This window comes from Aphelocoma coerulescens, chromosome 4 (genome assembly GCF_041296385.1).
Source record: "Aphelocoma coerulescens isolate FSJ_1873_10779 chromosome 4, UR_Acoe_1.0, whole genome shotgun sequence".
In the NCBI taxonomy this organism is placed as follows: domain Eukaryota; kingdom Metazoa; phylum Chordata; class Aves; order Passeriformes; family Corvidae; genus Aphelocoma; species Aphelocoma coerulescens.
Window position 1 is genome coordinate 72,690,673 of NC_091017.1, and position 13,582 is coordinate 72,704,254.

Consider the following 13,582-nt stretch of genomic DNA (forward strand, 5'->3'; position numbering starts at 1 on the left):
GATATTTCTGAAGACTGGAACTTTTGTTTTGGTCATTCAATGTATTTTTAATTGAGTTGTAGTTCCTGTTGAGATAACATTGAATGTGCACAAATGCTTTTTTGGGGTGAAAATGGATCTAGACAAATAAAAGAAACTAGTGTGTGACCTATTCTACAGTTGAGTTGGCTTTCATCTTAGCATTTTACAACATTCTACCCAAACACTGTAAAAGATTTTGGGTTTATATAAAACAACAATTACAAAAGGGTAAGATGACCACGTAGTGCTCTTGGGAGTTACTCTCTACAGGCTTGCTTCATGTAGATTGATTTAACACCTTGTATCTGATCCTTGAAAGGAAGTAAAAAGTCAAATGAAAACAAAACAAAAATTGCAGGAGACCCCCAAAATGTTAAATGAGTATTAATAAAAATAGCCTGAATTCTAGTGAAAGGAGTTGTAATCATTTGGGTCTGTCATTTTACCTTAAGTCACAAATGACGAATTGCACACTCCTGGTTTCTCTCCAAATGGGCTTTTAGAGCTGGTATGAAAGCAGGTCGAGGGATAAGGTGTGCTTTTTTTAAGAATATACATGATTGATCTGGACTAAATGAATTTTTATATTAAAATGTTAATTTCTCAATAGAAGATAATGGAATAGTTAATTTCTTTTTGATACGATGGGAGACAGCATCAAGACTGGTGGGTACATGGTCTCTGCATCATGTCTAATGATGTGAACTGCAGGTGGAACATTTGCTCCTCCACATGTTGGTCTTGAAACCCTTTCCCAGCAGCTGTGTTGTGTGAGCAGTCCCCAGCCGTGGATTTTTACCCCATTCTTTGTGCCAGTATCAGTGTGGCCCTACAATGAGCTACACTGAGAAAACAACTCATACCAAAACCACCTTTTATTGGCATATTTTCCATTTGGGTAATTTCCTCAGTCCAGGTCACTGTTGAGCTGACAGAGCAGTTGCAGTTGGAAAAGCTCAGTGTGAGATTTGCTGGGACTGTTTAGCCTAACACAGCCAGAGAAAGGGACATTTCATCCAAGCATCAAAGGGTGCAGTTCCACATTCAGTTTGGGTGATTAATCTCCTTGTCAGTCTCTTCTAAAGCTGGCCAAGCCCACCCATGGTTACCAGTTCCAGACTGTTGTTGTGTCCCACCTAGACTGGTTGGCCAAGTGGCCAGTTGAACCTGCTCACTGGAGAATGATCCCTGCTTAGAGAAATGGGGAACTGACTGTGGAGGACCAGGAAATTGGGAAGGCTGCCCCACTTTCTGTGCATGTCTGCGGCTGGGTCAGTTAGAAATGGCCTAGGAGTGTGCATACTCCTCTCCTCTGCTCCCAGTCTCAGTTCCTCATCCTCGAGTTTATGTATCAACCTCTTCAACAAGAAATGGAGAATATTAATTTTTTTTTGGCCTGTGTTAGTCAGCTGAATCAGCAGATCATGAGGAGGAATGACAAACCTGTCCCTTTTGATGGCAGCCAGCAGTTAGAGCTGCTCAGCCCACTCAGTGCAATTTCAGCCTCCTTCTGGGCTTATTATATTGAGGCACAGAACAATGTAAGAGGCAAGAAGTCTGTGATGACGTGGGAAGGAACGTTGCCAGGGACAGAGGTGACAGAGCAGCAGCCACTGTGACTGAAATAGCAGTGGCTTCCCCCAGACTTTGTGCTCACATCCAGTGATGGTGTTTAATCAGTGCCTTTTGTCTGGCTTCATTTTCCCAGCCCTGCACAATTCACTGCATCCTATGGTAAAATCTGTGTGGCCATGCAATGGAGGGAATTGATCCACTTGAAAAGTAATGTAGGAGAAAAAGGGGATTTTTTTAGCTGCCTCTCTGCTTCCTTAATCCCATTTACCAAATAGCCAGGTTGGAAACATAGAGTGGGAAGGCCAGGCAGAAGATGATCAGGAGGAGAGGGGGTGAAACAATGGATATGGAAACATGCTGAAATTTTATTGTTATGGGAACCCAGTTTGGCTCTTTAAAATGCTGGAGCTGTTTTACTCTTGTGTGTCTATACGTTCAAATGTTCTTTGAGGCTTGTAAACACATTTCCCTGGCTGATGATTTCAAATTGTGTAAAAAAGGATAAAACTAGGGGGTTGGTTTGTTTTATAATGGCTTTTCTCTACATGTGGTCCTCTTCAGGTTTAAAAATTAATTATGCAGAATTGTTCTCTGGTATATGTACCTTTCACAACACAACCTAAATATTTTATATTTTAGAAATATGCATGATGTTTTACAAAGCTCAGGGAATGTAATGAGCTGTAGAGCTATTAAAGGTGGTTTATCTTCTTGGTCAGCTTTTCTGTTCATCAGTTTGTACATAGCCTTCTTTTGAACTTTCCCTTAGAAGAGAATATTTTAAAGATGCACTATATTTCTATTGCAAGTTCAATTAAAAATAGGCTGCAATAACTTGCTAATTACTACTAACTATGTATTTTTTCATGAATTCTTGAACATAATGTGAGATGGGCAGACATTAACACATTATTTTGTCCATAAAGAGCCATTCTGGTGGTGCCATACAGCACTTCATCACTGTCTGTATCTGTTTGAGGAGGGGATGGTAATTAGTTGAAATTCAGTTTCTGAAAAATGAGTGTTGTGGGCCTGATTCTCAAACTGAAATGCTCACATTGGGAACATGTGCACAGGGTTGCACACAGCTTTTTCTTTAGACTTTGAGCTTTTTCTGTGGCATTGATGGATTATCACAAGTGCTCTTGGAAGTTCAGTAACTGTGTGTGCACAGTGTTATTCGAGTTGGACTGCTTTCCTATGCCTCTAGGTAGCTTCTTGCACACTTGCTTGTAGCAGCTAATCATGCAAATTAAGTAAACTGATCAGACATCACTGGATTTACTACCAGCCTGTGAACTAATGACAGTGTGGTGGTAGTACTGCTAAATTGCAGCTGATACCCAATACAGAAAAAAGCCCCTGTTTCTATTACTTTGGGAGCAATTAGTTCTCTCTTAATGTAGCTGAGTAAGTGATTTTGTCTCTGAGGTACCTATGATCCCCTTTGATGATTTCTTAAATATGAAATTGAATATTTGCTTTTAATCCCAAAGCTGTTTGCAATTACATTTTTTTGTGCACATTTCAATGCAAGACTGAAAGAAGTCTGTCCCTTAAAAAAGCCAGGTATTAAATTCTGGTTTCTAACTTCCACCAGTAACTGTGAATTATGCTTAGGCATAAGGACTTGATTCGAGGCACTCTGAGATGCTAATATTAAACTCACTTCACAATTCGTAAAATAACATTTAGGATTCTTCCCTTGGAGATAAATGGTATCAAGACATGTGAAAGATTAATTAGTTACTGATTATATTTTTCTTTGTCCCCCTCTCCGGTGATGCTGGTGATTGCAAAGCATAATTATAGTAGTATACATTTGGCAGAACAGTTGGAAGTGTCACAGTGCAAAAATAAAATGTGTTCATTTTGTGGGTAATTTGAAAAATTCAAAATGTTTTTGGCATTTTGAAAAGTTGTTATCTCTAATTAAGGTATTATTGTGCTTTATATTGTAACAAACTGTAAACAATGCTGTTTATTTGCTTATATTCTAGAAATCTTTAATTAAATGTGTGTATGTTTTACTGACCATTGCTTGGAAGTTACCTTGGGATGTCTGACTTCTGTTGCAGTTGCTGGGTGCTAATAGATGAAGCAGGAAGGAACAGAAGGTGGCTGCATGCAGGGGGAATGTCTGAATTGTCTGTGAACAGGCTTGGTGAACACTGTGAATTATCTCTAAATATATTACTATATATTTATTATACACTGCTTTTGGTGGATTTCCAAGCTTTAGGGAACGCTGGTGGAACTGGGAGGAAGAAAGGGGCTTCTCTCATTTCTTCTTGCTTGTTTGCACAGGTATTAGGGATTAAAGTACAAAACAATGCTGGAAATGTAACTGGAAAATTGACTTTCCCAATTGCTTGAAACCAGGAATTGCTTCCCAGAGCACCTCATGTGATACTTATACAGCAAAGACTGCAACGTGTACCAAGTACAAGTCTGTGAAGACCCTGTCTGCCCCAAGACAGATGTTCTTTTTTTTGTCTTCTGGTTTTGATGAAGCAAAAAGCATTGCAGCACTCAGAATGCTCAAACAATCATTTCCTTTTTTTTTGGTTTTTCCTTTTTATGCAGCAGTAGTATTCATCTTAATGTTATTCTTTATATGCATGTTGCCTTTCAAAAAGTGCTCAGAAGAAAACCTGGAATGTATTTTAGCTATTTTAACAGTGATGCTTTATTACCTAAGAAATGAAGAGTTGGTCAAAATCATAAATTGGAAAAGAAAGTGCATATTAATGGGATGAATTTCTGAGTTTTCAGATAAAATCTCTCATCTTTGCTTTTATGAAGGGCAGCCTTTCTTTGGGAAGGTTTGATTACTGGCAAATACCCAAGTGTGATGCACTTGGGAGGACAGTAAAAGTACATGATAAATGAATAGTTTCATCTCAAGGATATGGCCTGGGCTTTCTTTCCCTATAAGGAAACATCTCTGTTTTTAGAGCTTCTTTTTTCTGCTTGAGATTTAATAAGCTGAATCTTCAGTTCATAGTTGATGTGGAGTATGTTGGTGGTTCCAGGAGGAATGCAGAGGAAAAAAACTGGATATGAATTGAATTTTTGTCTTCTCAAATTGATAGAGAAATCTTGTAATAAAGAGTGACTTAGTTAAAAAAAAAAAAAAAGCATTCACTTTCCTGATTTATTTTTCTTGTGCATGTAATAGCTTGGCTTCTTAACAAGTGGAAGGTACCAGATTGACAAACACCAAGTGTTTTTTTCATGACCGTTGATGGATCCTATGTAGTTTGTGTAAACTGTGATGTGAGCCCTTGCAGTTGTGAATGAGGCACTTAAGTTTTCTGCATATTAATAAGAAAGATGGCCTACTTTGGCTAGGTCTGGGCTTTCCCTGAATTTCAAAAAGGATTTTTACTAAAGTTGTTCTGTACCATGTAAGTTGATCTGTAAATAAGAGGAAGGAGGAATAAATGTTGCCACAGAGTGCCCTTAGCTCTTTCTTATGCAAGTGGGAATTGCAGATGTCAAGTTCTTTGGAGAACAAGAGCTATCAATTTTCTTAACTGGCATCCAAATTTGAACACGTTCTCCATTGTCTCATTTGCTACATACATTGCAGAGTGAAAGGAAATAAAAAAATGCACAGACAATGGTAAATCACAGAGTACTTTACAGAGGTTTCTTCCTGTGTACTGCTCTTAGTACTGGGCATACTAAATATGCCAAGTGTTTCTTAAAAAGGGATTAATGGGCTGCCTCGTTGCTTGGTGTCTGACAGACTTCAGAAGGCGGCTTAGTGAAGGATTAGGACAGCAGAGGGAGCTCAAAGATTCCTAATATTTTATCATTTGTTTCCTAAGTCAAAGTATCTCCTTTATAAAGTACCAATTAACCTTTGCAAAAATATGATTTTCTAACCTTAAGTGCCTTCGGCAAATACATAAGGATTTGAACTGGAGTAAATTCCTTTTCTCTGTAGCAATCCAGTGTAAATTAAATTAGGAATCGGGTAGTAAGACCTACCAAAATCTTTCTGCAGGAACAGCCATCAAACCTTTCAACTGTAGCAAATGAAAGTGTTTGAGCAAGTAGAGTTTTCTATGAATGACCTATAGAATAATATTTTATAAGTAAACATTCAGATACAAGTTTTTTAACATAAATGCGCACTTCTGTGTATTGCATACAAACATGTTTTAACAATTCAACACTCTTTTTTTTCTGTGTTTTGCTTGTAAGAACTTTGAATGTATTTTTGAATATTTGGTAATATAGAGCATTATGTACAAGTTGCCTTCAAAGAACAGGGAGGATATTCTAAGGATTAAGATAAACTGACTATAATAAAATAATAAAATAATAAAATAATAAAATAATAAAATAATAAAATAATAAATGGTGCTTCCAGGAATCTTCACATAACAAGATCGTTTGCCACTTTGCAAAGGAAAATTATCTGTATATTTGGGTTATGTTTACTCTGCTGCAAAAGCATCCTTTATCTCATTACAATTATAGTTGAAATGCTTATGCACAGGCTTGTGTTTGGTTTTTGGTTTTGCCCTTAATATCAGCCCAAGGTGTTTTCTAGCTTTCTTTTGGCTTGCTGCAGTAACCTGCTTTTGCAATCTGAGTTTTCACCTAGGCAGCCTTTGGATTGGCATCCACTTAAGTACTGCAATGTTGCAGAGGTATTACAGTAACAATGCAAGCTGTATGAAAAGAGAATTGGCTTAGAAGCCCATTTTGCCCTAAATGATACTGAACAGTAGCTGCTAATGAAAAGCATTACTTCAGTAAGAAAATTTGAGGACAAAAAGATCTATGGAGAAAAAAATCTCACTGAGATTTTTAAGTTCTGCTGAAACATTCATGCCACTTATTTAAGTTTTGGATGTTGTAAAGAAAAACTGCAATTTTGTGGTGTCCAGCATTATGCATTTTATCTTTGTCACATTTTGATTGAATAACATTTTGAAATAAAACACTGCTTGCTTATGACAGCAGGTATGTTCAGCTGTGATCTATCTAGAATGCTGCATCTTGACAATGTAGTAAAGTCAGAATAGTTTCTCTTAATTTTAGTGTCAGACAGTGTTGAATACAGAAAATAATATAGCATGACACTGGTTTTAAAGGGTTGTAATAGTTGTATATGTAATATCATAGATATTTGAGTCAGAATCCAGTATATAACCACACCTCATCATCTAATTCCTGAATAATCTCCAGAGAATTTATTCTTCCTATTCTCCTATTAATAAAAATATTTTTAGACTAAATATTTAGCTTTTATGCAGTGCAGATGAGTGCCTTATAAAACTTTTAAAAGCTTTAGAAGTCTTAAGTACTGGTGATGGTAGTATGTACTTATTTCTGCCTGGGGTCAGGGAAGATTCTCTGATGTTGCTTTACACTCTGCTCTGGAAAACTGAACTGTACAAAGATTAAGTGTCTAGGTAAACATACTGAAGAATTTACATAGTCATCTAATTAAAGCAGTCATGTTCAGCTTTCACAGAGGCAATTCCCATCCTTAGGGAAGTGCAAAAGGATTTTGTTTCCTCCCTTAGTGCGGTCAGGATGGGAGTGCGATTACGCAAGTGGAAACAAGAAAATAAAAGTGGAGACGGTCTTTTAGTGCTGGAGGCTTCTGCTGCTCCATTCTTGTGTCCTCGTTCCACGAGGTCAGTACTGGACTTGAAGGGTGCCTGCCTCTCCTTAAACAGAAGGAATTGCATGGAGGCTTTGCCAGAAGGAGTATCTAGCAGAGAAAGTCATTGTGGTCTGATGGACCGGTCATTTGGAGTTAAGAAACCTGTGTTTTATCTTGTAGCTCTCTGAAGTCAGGTAGCAGGTTAGGAAAACAAAAGCTGCCTGTGCATCTTCTTTTTCTGTGACAGAAAGGAGTCAGTCAGAGACGTTCTGGGATATAAATAGCAGCAGGCTGTTGTAATACTCATGGAATCCCTTTAAAACACGAGGCTTTGCTAATTGTGAGAATACCTGGCACTTACTGCAGGTGAAAACATGTCCTTTGGTACCAGTGGAGATCCAGAACTCTGCAGTGGTTTGTGGCCCTGCTCAGATACCTAAATAAAAAGGTTCTTTCTTCTGCCCTTTCCTATGAGAACTAAATTTAAATTGCTTGTGACTTTGAGCAGATGTATTTTGGATTTTTTTAAAGCCAGAAATTAGCTGTTAAAAATTATTCATCCTTCTCTTTTCCCTGATGCTTATTTTTCAAAGTATCCTCCCATGCACTGAATTTTCAGACCTCTCATTCTACCAATTAAATGGAGACACAGCAAAAATACACAACAAAAATTACAGGCAATGGCAGTAGGAGAGCAAAAGATGAAGAGTAAAGACTCTTTATTCTTTTGATCCTACCTGTATTTTTCAGAAAGTTTCCTCGTGTGCTAGATGATGACACTCAAATACAATTAGGCTATGACTCCTACTAATAGGTAATCAAGAATAATTATAAGTGTTAATTAAATACATGATAAATGCCTCTTTTTGTCAAGGAGTGCACATTTGAAGAAATAGTTTTATTAAGTGCTAAGAAAACTTTTTCCCAGGCAATTTTATCACTATTTCTTGTTGCCTGCTGTTCCTTTCTGCCTTGAAGATTGCATCAGTCACACGCATGTGGCTTTTTCCTGGGTATCAAATACCACTTAGGCAGGTGTTGCTTAATTTCCACAACATCTGCCAGTCATTTTTGGTTGTTGTTGTTAGTTTAGCTAACCTGCAGATGGTCATGTTTGCCTGTTTGTGCAGTGCTCCACAGACTCCCATGCTTGTTCCCTGAGTGCTGCCCTGCACTTCCATGCAGGCATCACCAATTTATCAAACTCAAATAATTTAGTAACAGTTACATCTTCTTGCAATAAACAAAAGCAGCTGTGCTCTAGCTATCCTTATCTGCATGAATGCATAGATTGTAAAGGGCTTATCTGACAGACAAGACAGAAGTTTAGAATTTCAAACTGGAATTTAGGGCATGTAAGTCAGAATGAGTCTACACTGATGTTTAGAAACAATATAATAATGCAGAGAATGAATTAGTTACCATAGTAACTGCTTTGTTTTAATAATTTGGTGGGGCAATGAATAGAAGGATCTCAGAAAGAAGTTGTATCACTCTTAATTACATGTTGTGCAAGGAAAGAGGTTTTGTTCATTAATAGTGGAAATTAATTTGATTTTATAACAGATTGAAGAATGAATATATAAGTTTTGCTTTGGAAAGGCAGTAAGAATGGTTTACAGGTTTTTTTATTCTTATTTTTTCCACCCCCTGGGAAAAACATAATCACATTTTACATTTTATTATGGCAATGCAGGTTATTGATTTCTTAACAATAAAACATGCTCAATATATTGCATTGTAAGCGTGGCTTCAATCTGTGTGCTGTGATTTGTTGCCTGGCAGTTGTTGGCAGCCTAGCAACATGCTTCAGTCCAGATCTGCAAAAGGATACAGACACGCAAAGTTAGGAGTTACGGGGAAGGCAGGTTTCTCAGTACTTCAAAACCCATCTAAAATCATCAGCACCTTGAAATCCCTTTGTACTTTATGGATGATATTCAAGTGCACTCCACACTTTCAAGATCACAGAATCACAGAATGGCTTGGAAGCGACCTTAATGATCATCCAATTCCAACCCCTCTGCCATGGGCAGGGACACCTTCCACTGCACCAGGTTGCTCAAAGTCCTGACCTTCTTAATTTTCCTTCCTCTTGCAGTTTTGAGCAGTTTCGTGTGTGTTTTATGCTTAAGACAAGGCAGGATTCTTGAACTGAATGAGCTCTTTTGGAGGCAGATGCAGAGCGAGCAAAAGCCTTCTGTGATCACAGGCACACGAGTCAGCTGGAGCCTGCTTTGCAGAAAGATGGAGGCACAGTGGTGCTTTACTCCAGAAATTCATGTGCAGGGCATGTTCCAGCACCTCTGGCAGATGCCTGTGTGCTGACGAGGCCGTGGCTGGAGACTGGCAGGTGTCATGGAAGGGATTACTGCTGATGTCCTCCTGGAGCCTTTCACAGAGCACAGCCTCTAATTTGTGTCTGCGTTCTCATCTGATGCCCTTTATTTTTTTTTTTTTATTTTCTCCCTAATGAAACTTGCAGGAGCTTAATTCTCCTTGAGACTACTGGCAACTTTTGGCTGAAATTTGCTGTTGAGTTAGGGATTTAATTAAGAGGGCCCAGCAGGTTGATGGACAGACACAATTAGGTGAGCCTGGCTGCCTTTGAAAATCTGTCTGAAAGTTGCTTAGATATTGCAGACAGAAATAAGGAGTGCCACCTGATTATTCCTTGGCCAAGGAAGTGATGTCCATTACCAGACTCAAATCATGTACCCTCCCTAGACCAGGGAGTCTTAAAATTGTTTCTCAAAGCATTGCTCTTAACAGTGGCTCCTCAATAGGTAAGGGTGTCTTCCCAGGAGCAGGGAAACCTTACCATCGATCCAAAGCTCACTAGTTTTTTGAAGGGAGGTTTGTTACCCTTCCTCTGTTGTTTGCTGCTATGTGCCAGGTAATGCAAGCTCAACTCATTGTGTCAGGGGGAAAAAAGGGATAACTAAACCCAGTAATGACTCAGGAAGGGAAATTCAAGCCTCTCTGTTTCTAGTGCTTCTGTGTATGTAAATTTTGGAATGAGATTTTCTGTGTATGTAAATTTTGGAAGGAGATTTAAAACTGTGGACTGTTTCTTTTTGAGGTGAGTGCCCCTATCACTGGGCTGTTCATGTCCTTGATGCCTCCTCTCTGGTCTCATAAGAAACTTGCCTTGATAAAATATTTCTAAAGGCAGTGTATGGCACTTCCTTCCTTCTTCCCTTATTTAGCTGTATCTAAATAAAATTAAATTGTGATGTTTTTGAAATGGACACTAACTCGGTTTGAACTTTCTTTGGTACCTAATCCTTCACTAGAATTCTGAAATGTTTGTTAGTATAATCTTAAAGTTTACAAAATCCTTTCCTGTTTAATTTTTGTGTGTCAGTCTGTGAAGCTTCTCAAAATGTCAGATGATTAGATGAGTTTTTCCCCCCATCCAAGATGTTGATTCAGGGAAGTAAAAGGAAGTTCATTCTAGAGCTGCAAACATCCAATGAAGAATTTTTTAGTCAGTTGCTTCCTTTTATCTGTGTTAACCATAAATCAGTGGTTATTTTATAGGTTCCTTGTGATTACAGTAATCAACAACGTGATTGTATCCTGGATAGTTGGTGAAAGAAACTTCACAGCAGCCCCTTAAAGGCACTGGTGCATCTGATAGTGGTCTTGCAGTCAAATGTGGTCTTTAGTTGCCATTTTCCCTACAATTCTGAGTCTCATCATCTTTGTTTTTCTGTTTCTCTTTTCTCATGAGGAAGTAAAATAATTTTTTATTATAAAAAATTTATAAAATAAGTTTTCTGATGTTTCCTAAATTATTCTTTGTAATATGTTTTTTTCGCTCGGTGATACACAAGTGGATTTCCACTGAAATTCATTAGCATTAACTGTTAACTTTTTAATTTAATGTTCAACTCTATTCCATTCACTCTGACTTTATTTGCATTAGTCTTTTGTGAATGGAAGCACTCGCAAATTTAATCCTAAGTCACCGTTTTCCACATAGTTTAAAATTATTTAACAGTTTACTAAGGGATCACTCATGGAAAACACTCCTGCCCCATCTGAAGCTGTGGATTCCTCCTTTTTAGAAGAAATACCAATGGAGTTTTCATGTCAGCTCCACTGATGGTGCCAAAGGCTTGTTGATCTTTCCTGAGCCATGAACTTCTCCAGAAGGATAATTGATTGTACCTCCTGACACAATCATCTAATTGAAAAACGTATTTGCTGAATAAAGTTTGTTGCATTGTTCTAACTAAAACCCTTGTATTTTATGCAGTTTTAAAAGCTCTCTTTTTAAATTATTTACAAGGCAGGCTTGTAACTTAAACTTGCTTTAACTTACAGACAGGTTTATCATTTTGCATTGATAAAATTTGACAGAAAATTTTCAGATAGGATGGTGGAATTCAAAGTTAAAAAAGATAGTGTAGCCTCATTCTATACAAGTTAATTATGAATGTTCAATTTAACAGGAAAGGTTTGTACTAATAATGGTGCTAGCTGAGCCCAGTTAGGCCCAGACAAGAGAACACAATTACATTTTGGAGTACTTACTTTTAATAACTTTATACATCCCTTAAAACTCCTTTTGATATATGTGAGTACACATACACAATATAGATCACTTGAAAATGTAATTAAATATTTTGTATCCAAAAATTAGATACTTAATTTAAAAAGCATGTTTAAACAGGTAGTTATGGTATTCTTGCACCTGACTCCTCAATATTGGAGTAACTTATGACCTCTGATTTGCCTCATGTTTGTTTCCATTCCGTCTCTTGGGTCTTTGGTCTGGATGCAATTTGTATCTGTTGTCCTTTTTGTTTTTTCTTGATGCCTGGGTGTGGCAGAGCTTGTTGTGTTATCAAAGCTGGACTCTGGTTCCTGGAATTCTTTGTCTGCAGCAATTCCATAGGCCTGAACTGCCACAAAGTACAGAAATTAAAGGCTTATCAGCATTTCTCCATAGGACCATAGAGGTATACTTTCTGTTGAAAATCTTTCTTTAATTTGGTATTATAATTAAAACTGCACTTACATCCAGCATAAAAGGATGTTGATTTATTGGTTGCAGTTGATTTAAAAAGCTGCTGGATACTTCTGCCTTCTTTCAGCAGTATGAGTGGGATTTTTTTTTGGTAAGTTTTCAAATGTAGCTGAAGCATGGGACAGACCCTGACTTAGGTTGCCAGGTTTACAGATGCCACTGTTTTTATAAACCTTAAATTGTCTTTTAAGTAAAGACTTCATAAAATAGTAGAAGCAGAGTTTTCATGATTTGTAGAAAGTCCATAAATTCTTACTTAATTTAGCTGGGCTGCTTTACTATCTGAAAGGTTGAATTGATCTAAAGGAGTTTAGCTTGGCAAAACTGCTAGAACCTCATATTTTAAGTAAATGTGCTGAAAACTGGAAAGTTCTAGAGAAGTGATTCTATGCAGCCTTCCTTGGCTGTGAAGGACAGAGCAGGGGGAGGGAGGGAAAGCTAAAATTATACATAAAAGCACATTCAAGCTATCATCATATCCTTGACATTAGGAGTATAATCTGTGTTGTAGATTGGCAGTAATGCCTAATGATTTTGCATCCAAAAACCAGATGACATTGTTCTCCCATTTGATATATGCATAATTTTTTTTTTGTGGTTTCTATTCATGATGTATTTCCCTTTTAATCAATTACATTTCAATTACATTATGTCCTTTCAGTAGCATTAAAGGATTATGGCCTGAGAAAATAAAAACTAATTTGGTAAAAAAGTATAAGCCAGAAAAAATGAGTTAATTTCAAAAAACCCCACTGCAATATTCATCTACTGATGACCATTCAAGAAACAAGAAATGCTGACACTGTTGCCAATATTTTGTCTTTTATGGCATCTAAAAAACGAGGCCTTTGAACCAGGTACTTTCAAGCATCAGTTGAGTGTTCAGCTGCACCTTCTCCATTGTCTGTTGTGACTTGTGGTGCTAATTTTATTGTTAAATATGTTGTCCACAACAACAGCCAAGTTGCTGGTCAAGTACAAGGAAATGTCTTTTAATATTTAGCTTAAGTGAGCAGCACTGATTTGGTTCTATTTTACTTGCTGAAAGGTTTTTTGTTTGGCCTCCACAGAAGGTAAGGGTAAGCTAAATCTTTTTCATTCAAGATTTATTTAAGAATAATATTGGCCATATGATGTTATCAGCAAGAAGAGAATCAGCAGAACTGCTACTAAGACAAAAATGTATCTAGACTTGAGATTTAAGCAGTTGGTCAGGTTATTTTAAGATGCATTCACCATTTGAAGATGTTCCATTAATGCTTAAGATTAGCATATTTTTTAAATGGCAGGAAAATTGATTTAAACATTTAGAGTAT

General features: G+C 37.3%; 1 protein-coding gene across 4 annotated transcripts in view; it reads left to right on the forward strand.

Moving 5' to 3' along the window:
* The window catches only part of CTBP1 (C-terminal binding protein 1), a 235,757-nt gene that overhangs the window by 54,406 nt on the left and 167,769 nt on the right, over positions 1-13,582 (forward strand). The window lies entirely within an intron of this gene.